We start from the raw sequence: 14,281 nt of genomic DNA, 5'->3' as shown, positions 1-14,281 counted from the left end.
CTCAGCTTTCCTCAGGGACTCAGGGCAGATCTAGAGCCCGCGGGTGAATTAGCTTCAAAATTTGCATCAGCATCAGAGTCCTAGGAAACGGGGGTGGGGGGGTGGGGGGGGGTGGATAGACATGATGCCCCGTGAACTGCCCTCTGAATTGAAAGTGCCCTGAAATTGGAGGCATGTTTTCCCTCCACGAGAAGAAGAATGCTAATGTTTATTGGATACTTGTGCTCTTCTTAGAATCTTCCCAGTAGCTTTAGATGAGAATTCTTAGACCCAGTCCACAGATGAGGGAACTGAGACCAGAGGAGGAGATGGGAGGGAGAGAAGATTTGAGGCCAGGTCAGTCTGACTTTACAGTCTAGCTCTGCTCCCCACCTTTGGAATTGTGAGCAGATGAAAGTCAGATTTAGATGAGGGACAGAGGCATCACAGTTTATGGGGAAAAAAAGGATATATTTGGTAGAGCACTACTTGTCTTTTTCCAGGGCATCAGGGAGGATGAATCCATGTCATAAACTGTGAGCGCCATGAGGGCGGGGGCTGCGTTCACTGTGATGTCTCCAGCACCCAGAGCACTGCCCTGGACAGAGCAGGCACTCAATAAATATTTGTCAAATGAAGGAAAGGATCCTGTGAGGCTCATAGTCATCCCCTTAGCTTTTCTGGCTGATCACAAATAGTAAGGAAAAGACAGTCCTTCACACACATTGTCCAAGGAATTGACACACCTTTGTTGTACCGATTGTTTAACTTCCCATTGCTGTATAACAAACCACCCCAAAGCTCAGTGGCTGGAAACAACGTTGATTTCTTACTTCTTAGGATTCTGCGAAGGTCACTCATGGGGCTGCATTTAACTGAGAGCATAGCTGGGGCTGGAAGGTGCATACTGGCCTCTCTGCCTTCTGGATTTTTCTCTACGAGTCCTCCCATCATACAGTAGTCCAGCCTAGGCTTCTTTCCAGCAGAGCAGCTGACTCCCAAGAGAGATTGCTTCTGCTTCTGCTGCTTCCATACTTGCTAATGTCCCACTGGCAAAGCAGGTCACATGGCCCAGCCCAGGATTGTTGTGGGAGGCACCACTCCAAGGGGTGACTATCAGGACGTGTGGTTCATTGAAGCCTGTTGGTCCCATCAGTCATAAAGAACAGCACATAATAATGAATTTATATGTGAAAAGCAGTCAGAAATGTGCCTGGCACTTAGTTTACACTACTTCGGTATTAGTGATAGCTAATTATTATTAATAGCTAATGATTGCATGTTACTCTAAGTAAGTTAATCACTGCAATTGCCTTTGTTTTAATAACACCCCCATACCAGGGACACGCTGACGTATCCTTCGAAAGTCTGAGCACATTAACCCTCTGTATTACTGAAACCACACACCTGTCTTTGAGTAGCTGCATCGGCAGCAAAACAGGAAGTTGAATCCTTCTTTCACCTTGTCCCCTACGCATTTCTGTTTACATGGTATCCCTAAGCCTGGGCATGATTTTTCCCTACTCCTTAAAGTGATGTGGGAACCTGTAGGCCGATAACTCATCTCTGTAAGAATCCATTCACTTGACAAGCATTTTTCTAAGGCCATCATGGTGTCTCTTTCCCTTTTTCAGAGGTTCATTTGGAGATGGACAGGAAGCCCAGCTCTGGTAGATGAGATGTGAAGGAACTTCTAAGGACGACTGTCCACTCTGATGAAGAGAAAAGGTATGCAAGGAGAATCCTTGTTTCCCGTGCTGCTTTTGTACATAGTTGTATGAGGACATGATAAGCTGGAGGTGCCTTGTATGCCTCTGTTATCACCAGGGGAAGACGATGCTCCAGGTAGTCCTCTAGTCTGAGGAAAAAGACATGTGAAACAGAACAACTCAGCAAGCCTGCAGACCTTCAGCTTGAAGTAGAGTTTCTCAGTCAGGTCTAGACTCAATATGACTGCCACAGCCTGAAGCAGAGCAGCTTGGCTGACCATAGATCTGTAAGGAAAAATGTGGCTTAAACCACTGAGTTCGGGGATAGTTGTTACACAGCATTAGATGACAATAGCTAACCAATACAGCACCTTATTCCTCACTCTGCTGGCAGCTGAGCTGCAGAACCTGAGGTCTCAGCCCAGTACCACTCGGAAATGGAGGGGAATGTAGTAAGAAAGTTCTTGAGAAAGGTGCCCTAGGAGCTTAGGAATTTAGGAAAACATAGGGACTGGTGCCTGCTTCTCTGTAGGTTTCTGAAGGCCGGAGACTTGCTGACATCGACCCACAAGCAAGGTTAAGTAGGGACCGAGGAGTAGGATGGTTTGGACAAGGAAGTTAAAATACTGGACTACATCTATCCTAATTGCAGAGAGCAACCAAAAATCTATGGATTTACAAATAAAATATGAGAAAGCGGATTTAAACAGAGCTTAGCTGAAGGCTCTGACTGGTTAAGAAGTGAAACCAATCTGGTTTCCCCTCATTTTCATTGTTCAATAAATCTACTCCGCGTAGTACTTCTCTCTGCCTAAAAAATGCAGGGTCACCTTCCCCAGGGAAGTGTCCCCGCGGTCTCTTTCACCTGGGCCATGGATGAAGCTGTGAGCACTGCTCACAACGTGGATCCCCCTCTGTTTGTCTTCATTTATGATTTCCTTGCTTGGTGCCAATATGTTGCTTATACACCTGGCTTTTTCAGGAGAAATCTTTCAAATGATCTTTGAGTGTACACGTAGTTTAAACCTTGTCTCCAAGCTTACAGAAACTTTCAAAGGATATTAGGAATTTCGTCAAGTGTGATCAACACCGTTATTGCTAAAACTAAAATTATTAATGGCGGGGGTGGGAAAGTACAGCTCAGTGGTAGAGTGTGCACTTAACACGCACAAGGTCGTGGGTTAAATTCCCAGTACCTGGATTAGATAATAATAATAATAAAAATAAATGTAATACCCCTCCCCCAAAATTATTATTGGCAGTAGCGGCAGTGACCGCCATGTCCGAGCATCTTCTCCATGCCTAACTCCTTGGAGATGTTTTCATGCAACTTATTCAATTCTCCTACCAGTTGATTAGGTGGATATTATCCCATGTTCTTCTGGTAATAATAAAGCAACATCTGTCTGGCACCACCTCCCCACCAGGCATTGAGGTGAGCTCTTGACATGCATCGCCTCACTGCCTCCTCATACAGCCCTGAGGATCGGAATGATTATTTCCCCATCCGTCAGATGAGGAAGCTAAAAATCCTGAGGGCAAACGGACTTGCCCATAGCGCACAGTCACGGAGAGGCAGTGCCGGGATAGGACCCTGGTCTCCCTGCTTCCAAACCCATTCCCACCCGGCTCCATGTTTATCTCTCAGAAACAGAGACTGTGTTACCCACCCTGCAACTCTCACCTTTTGGCCCCAATCTAGACTGGTCTGCTCATCCTCTCCAGAAATCGTCCCTGGCACCGGAAAACAGAATTGTAAGATTGGAGTGTAATCCCATGTAGATGAAATCTGGTGACTTCAAGGCAAAGGCAAGCACAAAAGGAAAGGAAAAGCCTAATGACTTTTGTAGCTTCTGCCTCAGAGATCAAACTGCCACCAGCCTCAGGGCAGAGGGGACTGCACCCTGCTGATGCAGGAAGTTTGATTTTTGTTTGTTTTTTTATTTTTATTGAAATAGAGTTGACTTACAATGTTGTGTTAGTTTCTCGTGCACAACGTAGTGATTCAGTTGTACATATATATATTCTTTTTTGGATTCTTTTCCATTATAGGTTATTACAAGCTATTGCATGTAGCTCTCTGTGCTATATAGTAGGACCTTGTTGTTTATCTACTTTATATATAGTAGTTTGTATCTGCTAATCCCAAACTCCTAATTTATCCCTCCCCGCCACTGGAGCTTTGACTCAGGAGCAGCCAATGACATAAAAAGAAGAAACAAACACATACACCTACAGAACATTACAGCTCCCAAATCCCTTTCATACACCTTGAGACTTGCATGCACTCTGTGAAATAAATATCTTTGTGCCTGATTCGTTTGCACGTCTCAGGTTTCAAATTCAACTCTCCTTTATTGAAGACCTAGTATATGCCAGGAACATTTCTGGGCTGTTTCCAGGACAATGCCTCATTTAAATCTCACATAGTCTCTTTGAAGTAGAGATGATTATTCCTATTTTGAAGAAAAGAGAATGAAGGTTCTGAGCAATGGAGTGACATATTCAGTACCGCGCATCCAATCAGTGCTAGAGCCTGGATTTGAACCCAGATTACCTGTCGTCAACCCGCGCTGCATCCAAAGCCCTGGGCTGCTACGAGAAACCTCCCCGCTAGGCTGTAACACAGCAGCCCAGCCTCCACTCTGCCGGTTTGAGATGGTCCGGTCACTGTTGCACGTGGAAGTAGATGTCTCGTCTCTTTAGTTGATGGGACTAAAGATCAAGAAGGAGCTGTATCTGAGGACCTGAATCCAGGGATCCTCACTGACACCTGAACCTGATTAGATGACACAAACCCAAATCTCAAGCCTAAACCTAACGCCATAACGAGAGGAGACTTTTGGGGGGATGTTGGGGGGTTCTGAGTATAGTTAGTACATGGAATAAATGGACATAATTGTGGCCAGAGGACGGACTGTGGCGGGGCTGTTTGAAAATGTCCTGAAACTCACTGACACTCTTCCCATTAAGAGGGGGTTCTACGTCCCCTCCCCTTGACTCCGGACTCTGGGATGGCTTGGCCAACAGAATATGACAGAGTGGCACGGTTTCAGGTCCAGGACTTAATAAATTGACAGCTTTTGCTTCCTGTCTCTCGGGAGACCTACTCTTCAAACCTAGGAAACCCAAGCCACACTGCGGAGAGACCCAGGCGGGGAGGCACCAACCGGCGACATTGCTGGCCACGTGGGTGTGCCGTCCTGGAAGACGGTCCCAGCTGAGCCACCCTCGTCATTGCTGCTGGGACAGGGATGAGCTGTCTCTGCAGAGCCCCAAACAAACTGCAGATTCAAGAGCAAACAAAGGATTCTTGTAGCTTCTTACGGCACGGCGTTTTGGGGTGGTTAGTTACAAACAATGGGTAACTGGAAGAGAGGTGAACCTGACGACTGCAGACCCTCCTCTGCACGACACGGCCATGACACTGATGATCGTTCTGAATTCTCACCAACATCTGCCTAAACTGAGGCTCGGAAAGGAGAAATGACTTGCTTGGGATCCAGACCTAGAAAGTGGCTCAGCATGGATTTGGATTCCATCTGGATAAGGTCTCCAATCCCCTTCAACCCACTAAATCATGAGGCAGTGAAACAGAGACAACCGCTCTCCAGCTCCCTGACTGCCACTGGTAACCTTTTTCTAGCAAGATCCTGCACGGACTGTGAATGCAGAACGCATGTACCAGTTAACTGTTTTTAGATTGCATGGTGCTCATTTGGGTTTGAACCCCAAGCACAACTCCAGGGAACGCCCCCCTGGGGGTGGAAGGTCAGCTGAGCAACTTTCTGGCTGTGTGACCTTAGGCTCTTCCCTTAACTTCCCTGAGCCTCAGTTTCCTTGTCCATAAGATAAGGACAAAACCCTTAACCTCACAGCATTGTTACCAGGATCGAATGAAAACATAGTAGGACTTCACAAAGTAGGCACCCCCAAAAACATTCAGTCGAGTGTCCTTGACCCTGAGGGCTTAGAGTCAGGAGGCGCTTTCCCCCCTCATCCCTCCTGACCCCGAAGACAGGCTCCCTCGGGTCACAGTGACACAGGTGCACCCACCTCTGAGCTAACTTAACCTCAGACTGAGCCCTTTTTGCCTTCAGCCCGTCCGGACGAGAAGGAAGCACAAGCCACAGCCAGTGAGCTTTGCTCACAAATTCCTCCTTCACAACTGACTGAGCCCCGATACCGGAAAGAAACATTCCCCTGAGTTGAATCATGTAAATCCCCACTCATCTCCAAATTGGGTGCTGGATTGCCTCGGGGCGGTGATTTTACAACCTCACTGACTTCAGCCAAGGTGGACATCAATTGCTCTTGCTAGATAACTCAGCCTGCACTCCCCTCCCCTCCCCTCCCCGCAGCAGCAAGACTGAGGGGCTCGCTGCCTTCCCACTAGAGAACTGGCCCCTGGGCTGCAGGGGAACAGTCTCTCCCCCCCGGGGGGGGGGGCAGAAGGAGAGAGGCTGTAAGCCGCCTGCCTCCTGCAGGCCTCCCCAGACCCAGACGGCACGGGTGGAATTCGGTGACTCAGGCTCACATTCTCACTTAAACAAAGGATCTCTGATACTGGTGGGGATGGCTGTCCTGAGAGATGGTGTCTAGAATATGAGGTCAAGGTTGCCTGCACATTCCCTCACAACCTCCTGGATTTCAGAGGCAGGAGGATGCTCTGATGGACTCAGCCACTATCACGACTCCATGCAAGAGAACAGTTTCGAGCCGGCCATGCCTCTGGGGAGGGCTGTTACCTTTTTTGTACCACTCACTGCCTTTTTAAAAAATGTATTTCCAAATCTCGGCCTCGCCAGGCAATTATTCAACCCACAGCCAACTGGGCTGCATGAAGTACAGAGCCTGCCCTAACTCAAGGTGCTATGTCCGCCTCAACAGAGAAGGCACAACTCCCCATGTTAGTGGAAAAGATTGTTTCCCTCCCAAGTCTTAGGGGGCCCAAGTCCAGTCTGATATGTGGGAGCAAATACTAGAAAACAGGTCGGCAGCTCCAACAATATTAATAATCATAAAAATTGCTATCCACTTCTGAGAGCTTGGTCTCTGAGGACTTAATAACCACTCTATCATGGATTTCTTGCTTCCGCTCCAAAAGGTGGATCTGGTCGTCTGCATTTCATATATGCAGAAGCAGGTTTGATAATCAAGCCATTTGCTCAAGGTCACACAGTTCATACATGGCAGCATGAGGATTTCTGTCCTGCCATTGCTGACATTGCTAAACCCTCTGGGGAAGGTTCTCCTCTGATGGCTGTCCACACTGAAGAGGAACTCACCCGCCAGGCTGGCTAAGTGACAGTCTTGCCTTCCCCGGGCTCCGCTGGCGTCTTTCAGGATCTCCGTCCATAGCTCGCCTTCTCCGTGTCCTGAGTCAGCCTGGAACTGGCCGGAGCACAGCTGTGTCCTCCCCAGCAGGCAGGGTCTGGGATCCACCTTGCAGCCTCTGGCTCACCCTCTGGTAGGCTGGGGACCAAAAACCTCGCCAAACTCCTGTGCCTACTGTTTTGGCCCAGGCTGTATTTCCTCTGCTGCTGGAGTCTGCTCTCAGGGCTGGAGCAGATTAGCAGAAGAATTTGTTCCCAAGGATGGAGCCGTAGCAAGAGACTCCCAGGGTCCTCAAGGGATCAGAATCAACATGTTTACACATCATACGTGATCTCTTTATTTTATTTTATTATTTTGTATTGAAGTGTAGTCAATTTACAATGCCGTTTCAGGTGTACAGTAAAGCAATTCAGTTAAATATATTTTTTCAGGTTCTTTTCCATTACAACTCGTTACAAGAAATGGAATATAGTTCCCTGCACTAGATAATGGATCCTTGTTGTTTATCTATTTTATATATAATAGTGTGTTAATCTGTTCGTTCCAAACGCCCCATCTCTTGATGAAGAGCAAAAATGATTTGCAGCCTTGTCCTTGTCCACCGCCCGCCCCTCCGAGCTCGCTCGGCGTGCGACTCCCTGGGAGCCTGTGGTTGCACTGAGGGTAGACACCGCGCCAAAGGCCGGCTGTGACGTGGCCAAACGTGGAAAGCTCCGCCCAAGGAGGGGCGAGCCAGCCCATCAGATTTCCACCCTGGGGAAGCGGAATTGAAAGATGAGGCAAACCCAGTTACTAGTAGCAGACACGAAGGCTGGTTGGATGCCCAGAGAGAGGCTAGAAGATAGAACGGAGCCCCTGAATCAGCTGATGCGACGTAGCAACAAAAATTATGACGACACGGCAGCTGGAGGAACCGGGAAGACCAAAGGCAAGTGAGGAAGCCGACCACTGGCAGGAAAAGACTCAGAGAGGAGGCAGTCCTTGGACACAGCTCCGCTGTGCTGCTGGCGGAACTCTGGGAGGGATGGAGAGCCAGCGAGCCCTCCCGCGGGGGCTCTGCAGGGCCCCTGGATCCGGCTTCACGTGGGGAGCTTGGTCGCAATCTGGTTCCTCCTCTCAGATTCCCGGGATATCCTCTTCTCCCCTGTTGCCAAGGCCATCCTTATGGTCACCCCACCCCCACCCCCCGCAACCTCCTTCCGTTTCTGGTGGTGTCTGCACAAGTCTCTTTTTATTATATAGCTAAGAAAATTCTTCTAAAACCCCTCTCTCATACTTGTGCCTGTGCAGGGTAATTGGCTTATTTGTATTTTATAGACTCAGAACTTAATAGATGCGACTCTTTGTGGGTGTTTGGAAAGCAAGGGGCTGCACATGTGGCCTGCCAGTGACCAAGGGGAGAAGTTAAAATGTGAGCCGTTTTCTTAGGTTCGTCTTTGGTTCCAATGTGTGCCCTTGGATCCGTGTGTTTGAACGCCACTTTTAACTTTGGTGATTTCATGTCTTATATATCCTAATAAGCTCCTTGTTAAAACAAGACAATACATAAAGAAATATATCTTTGCAAAGGGATGATGTATCAGTCAGGGCCCTGGTGGAAATCGGACTTCAGCTCAGGTAATTCAAAAGGAGGAATCTGAGTGGCAGGTCCTCTCAGGGAGGTGGGGATAGAGTTGAGGGAACCGAAAAGGGGCAACGAAGCCCCCAGAGATTACAAGAGCAGGAAGCCACGCTCACCCAGATGGCTAGAGGGCAGGTGATGGCTAGAGCCCGGTGGGAACGGAGCCATGAGGAGGGCGGTGGGAGGTGTAGGGATGGAAGGATGCAGGTGTCACAGGAGACACCACTCCGAGCAGGGAGAGGCTCAAGGACAGACCCCCAGCCTCGCCCTCGCTCACCTCAGGGCATCCTCCTGGTGCTTCACAGCCTGAATCAAGGCAGACCCCCAGCCTCCCCCTCGCTCACCTCAGGGCATCCTCCTGGTGCTTCACAGCCTGAATCAAACAGCAAGAAAGTTGAGGCGGCACAGCCTGTGTGGGTCAGCCTCTGGGGCAGAGAGAATGGCTGAGAGGGGTGGAGGCGGGTGGCTGGCGGTCGGGGGGAGGGGCTGCGAAGCAGCAGTTGTGATGAACACACAGTCACAAGCACGGATCAGACCAGGACGAGTGGCCGTGAGCAGGGCTGAGTGGTCAGGACCAGTTCTGGGGGTGGGGGGTGACTGTGGACTCTCCACGTGGCTGGATGGCAGTCCCTGTGGCATAGAGGACCTTCCTGCTGGGATCATCATTTTTCTCTCTGTTCCGGAGTGTTGACCTGACCCTTGGAGTCCTGGTGATTGCAGGATGCCTGTGACCCACCCTCTTTCCACGCCCTCCACCGCGAACGTCCAGGTTCCCCAGATGCTAGCTGAGGCTCTGAACTTGATCAGCTGTTTCCTGCTTTTCCCACCATCAGGGAAGGAGTGTCTAAGTAAGCGTTGCAGCTGGGAACGCGGGGTTTCTGTGTTCTCGTTTCCACCCTCTGCTTCTTCGGTCCCTGTCCTTGAGAAAGCACTTCTCAGCTCAGCTAAGCGCCCAGGTTCTCTGGGGAACATGCCCCTACAAACAGGCTGTTTCCCAGCTGAGGCTTCAAGGAGAGAAATGCAGCCAGGTCGGCCGCCCGCCGCCACCCACTCCCCACTCCTGCCGCGCCTTCAAAGGGAATCCTCACGCATCCAGGCTTCCGGGTGGGCTCAGGGTTGGTGTAAGAGCAGAACTGGATTTGGCTCAAAATTACTTGCTGCCGTCTCGAGGGCAAGAGGAGGACTGGTCTGGGAAGACAGCTGATGTTCCCTGACCAGTCACAGTGTGATGAGGACTCACGTATACCACCTCTTCCATCTTTATGTTCGTGCTGCGAGAGGGGTTTCGCAGAAACGGAAGATCAGAGAGGTTAAGTCATTTGCCCAAAGTCTCATTTTTACCTCCCCACAGAGGCGAGATTGAGGCGCTGTCTCTTTGGAGCCAAGGACCACGCTTGTCTCATCGCTCTGTGCTGCTGCTGTAACAAGACCACAGCTCAGGGGACTGGCTGGGGTGGGGGTGGGGGGCAGAAGGGCCTTTCTTAACACAACAACCTGGTTTATGGACACAGGGTCTTCTGAGCTCCATTATTTTATATGTCTATAGAGCTGGAAATAAACTGTGCTTCCTAAAATAATTCTGTAATGCTCATTATTCAGTTGTTTGGACAAGATTGTTCTGACCTACCTCCCTTGTGCTGGGGAAGAATACAGTCACGATCACTGTCGTGGTGCACAGAGGCACACACACGCACGCACACACACACGCACACACTCCCTCCAAGACCATCAAATTCCACTGCCTTTAGGGCAGATGTTTCATACCCACCAGGGCCAGAATTCACACCCTCTGATTTGAGTTTTAAAGTCAGAGATTTACACAGGATTACCATTTTTTTCTTTTCTTTCTCTTTTATTTATTTATTTTTTTGGATTGTGTGGTTGCTTCCGATTTCCATTGTCTGAATCATAGCCATGGAAATAATTGAATCTTTTTCTAACATAGAATATATTACTCTTGAAATAGTAGGAAATGTTGATAATTGCCTTTTATTGGACTCACAAATAATTTATAAGTTGGTCCGGTTTGGGAAAAAAAAAAAATCATAGTCTTATTTCTTTGGCTTCTTCCTTACGGCCAGAAACAGCCTCTAAAAATAGCTGCCTGTGCAGGGGTGTGCCTCATGCTCCCCCTGGTGGCCATTTTGTGGGATTGCGGGCCCAGTAAACGGACCCAGAACTGCGGACACGGTATTTAAATAATTCTTTCTCCCCTAAGTACACAGAGAAATTTGATTTATTCTTCACAGTCAGGTCTGCATTACAGATCCCTTCTCCTATAAAGTCCATCTGCTTCGAGGATAAGTAAATGATCAGTCCCTCATACACATTATCATGCAGTGAACACTTCTTGGAGGTGGTAACTGCTTCTGTGGTTCGACCAAATGTCAGGGAAGCTGGGAGTTTCTTCTTTCCTTAAGAAGCTACTGAGCTAAAAATACAAACTGACCTTTACGTAGCTACTTACTGAGGGGACTAATGAAACATGAATGTGTATGGGAGTGGGAGGCGGGGTATCAGAGGAGAAAAGGGAGAAGCAGGAGAAATAGAAGGCTGAGGGAATGCAATGCTCAGTTTAGAGTCCTGGCTCCACTGGCAAGCTGTGGTAGGCGGCATCCTGAGACGGCCCTCCACAAGGGTGAAGAGAGACTCACTCCCTCTTCCCTTGGGCGCACAAGAAGACTGTTTCCCAGCCTCCCTTGCCGTTGGGAGCCAGTGACTTGAGTTCTGGCCAATGGGATGTGGGCTCAAGGGATTCAGCCCTTCCCTGCCTTACCCCAAAGCATCCCTGGTGATTTTTCACACTATCTCTGCATCCACACGGATGGGAACAGAATAATTCAGGATGTCAGGGTCACCCGAGAGAAGTGAGCCAAATCCATGAGTCATCACTTAAAGGACAGTCACGCAGGAGAACCTCCTGATGGCCCTCAGACTGGGATGTGAGCAAGCAATAAGCGTACATATGGTAAGCTACTGAAATTTAAGGGATGTTTGTTACAGCAGCCTGTGTTAATTATCCTACTAAAGCAAGTCAGGTCACCTGTTTTAGCCACAGTTTCCTCAACTAAAAATAGGGACAATGTATGGAGATTCAATGAAACAATGTATGTGAAAACATTTGGCAGACTCTGGGCTCAATAAATGCTGGTTAAAAAGCAATTGTGTTTCACATAAGCAACATTTTCATTCTGAGAAAGAATTTGTATTATCACACAGGTTTCTATTACAGGAAAAAGAAGACCCAACTCCAACGGCCAAGCCAAATGGGGATTTTATCGGCTCCCGGACCGAGAAACTTCATGTGCAGATTAAGCCTTGGGACTGGTTTAATCTATCCAGCAGCTCCAGGACCCGTGTTCTTTCTTCCGCCTGGTAAGCTTAATTCTAAATCTAATTCTCTTGGTGGTCAAAGATGGCTGTCAGTAGCCCCTACTATGTGTTCTAGTCTACTTTGAGAGCAAGAGAAAATCTCATCCCGATATTCTAAGAAACAATCCTCCGACTGCTCTGACTGGACTGGCATAGATCAAATGTTCACCACGGAACCATTTGCTTTGTGACCCATACCTGGACCTAGAGGTGGGTTTAGCTTTAAGTCACATAGTCTTGTGGGGGAAGAATAAGAGCACACGTTTTGTGAAAGAACATTTTTAAGCAGGAGAAAGGGGGGGGGGGATAACGAATGCTAGATAAGCATGTGCTACAATTGGTATGTTTATTTTCCTCGAAGCAAAAAAAAAAAAAACAAGTTGTAGGAGTAGCTAGTAAATGTTATTTTGTGATCTCTCAGAGACCTCGCCCAGCCTTTCAGAAATCTGTAAGTTAACCAGACATTGTGGTTTTCAACTTCCAGACCGCTGACAATGAGTTCCCTGAAATATCCTCAGATATTGACTTCCTGTCTCTCTTGACAGTGCAGTGTTAAAAAAAAAAAAAAAAGTCTCCTAAGAATAATTTAGTTTCTTGCTCGTCTGCCTCCTTTTCCTCTCTTTATTTCTTTGTACTTTCCTTTGATTTTGTGCAAGGGTTTTAGAAAGCGTAAGATGCTATACAAATGGGAGGGACGGTCCTTTTCATCTGTTCTTCATGTCTACACGAAATCATATGATGCTTAATTATAAAATAATGAGGCTTATTTTTAAACAGACTCCTTAGATACCTGAATGAGCACTGCTCTTCTGAGCAGCCACCTAGAAAAGTGATCTCCACCCTCCTCTGCTGTAGCCATAGCTCAGATTTATTAATTACACCTCAGTTTTAACCAAAAATCACGGTGGCTTGATTGCCTGTGATCTTCCTCTGATTAGAATCCCAGTCCCCGTGAGGTTTTCAAAACAGTGAATCTATCCTCCAAAGCAATGTTTTCTCAAATTATGTGTCTCAGGATATTATGTATCTCATGCCAATGGCCATGTCTCTCTCGCAGTGATTCCAGTCTCCTCTGGGTTATTCCAGCTCCTGAGCCCTGATAACGCCACCCCCTCTTTGACACTTCAGTTTCATGGCTTCCAGCCATCGGGTATCTGAGGGTTTCCTCACAGTCCCCATTTTGGTCCTAGTTCTTTCATCCCTGGTGTAGCCAAATCTCTGTGTTAGATCCCTTCTGTTTCAAATGTTTGCAGTGATTTCATTTTCCTAACTGGACCCTGACTGGTCCATCAGCTCATCTCCCCCATCCAGTGTTGAGAACAGTTGTGTTTCTGAGTCCAAACTTGTTCTGCCGGTGGCACAACAGGCCAGTAAATGGGGAGACAAGGTGTTGGGGCACGGAATAATGACTTGGTTCATAAAGCCAGCAGACGGAGAAGATGGGGCAAAAATGTCCTAGAGAACGATCCTTCCCCAAGTCAGAATTCAAGATTCTTTTATGCTGAGAAGGGGAAGGAGTGTGGCTGGTTGTTACAAACTTCTTGTTGTCGGAAACCTTTGTTCTTGAGCTGTCCATATAGGTCAGATCATCATGTTCCTTTTAGCCTCCAACAAGATGAATATTATTCTCTGTTTTGTGACTTTTTATCTCTGTACGAATGGAAAAGTGTTACACCCTTAAAGGTCAGAGCCTTGAGAATGGGCTATTCTGTGTATTTCAGGCTCTGGGCAACATTCTTTTACAAAAGGTGCAGAACCAGCATGATTAAGCCCAGGAAACAAAGCATAGGGTTAGAGCTAAAGAAAAGATCAGTGTGGAGTCAGATTTGTTCTTCCCTGTTACAGCTGGTTAAATGAATGACGTCAGTGAATGAATGAATAGACAACCATGTTTACCCATCGTGCATAGTTTTTATATTTCTACTTTCTAAGATACTTTTAGGGCTCTTTCTATCAACCTTCGTTTCCTTTTGTTGCCCAAAATATTTTCTCAAGCTCTATTCACTTCCCCTAGCTGGATTCCCCAACCCCCTCACGTAAGTTTATACACACTCGAGTCCTGCATGGCGTCTGCGTCACTGACAGATGGTGAGGACATCGGGTGTGGAGTGAGAGCATCAGGATGAGAACAGCTGCAGAATCCAACACACCGAGGCTGTTGGCCGGGACCCATAGGACGATGGTGGGCGATTCATAATCTCCGCACTCTTCAGGTCTGATCTGTGACTTAAGCCAGAGCCAAGCCAATGTACAGTGATTCGGG

At 47.9% G+C, this 14,281-nt stretch overlaps 1 long non-coding RNA gene across 1 annotated transcript in view; it reads left to right on the top strand.

Moving 5' to 3' along the window:
- The window catches only part of LOC116668019, a 57,153-nt gene extending 55,445 nt beyond the window's left edge, over positions 1–1,708 (top strand). The window contains exon 3 of the long non-coding RNA XR_004325055.1: positions 1,614–1,708. This is a non-coding gene — a long non-coding RNA (uncharacterized LOC116668019). The remainder of the gene's footprint in view (positions 1–1,613) is intronic.
- Positions 1,709–14,281: the final 12,573 nt, after the last annotated feature.

The sequence above is a fragment of the Camelus ferus genome, chromosome 13 (assembly GCF_009834535.1).
Source record: "Camelus ferus isolate YT-003-E chromosome 13, BCGSAC_Cfer_1.0, whole genome shotgun sequence".
Lineage (NCBI taxonomy): Eukaryota > Metazoa > Chordata > Mammalia > Artiodactyla > Camelidae > Camelus > Camelus ferus.
This window is presented reverse-complemented; position numbering and strand designations above follow the sequence as displayed.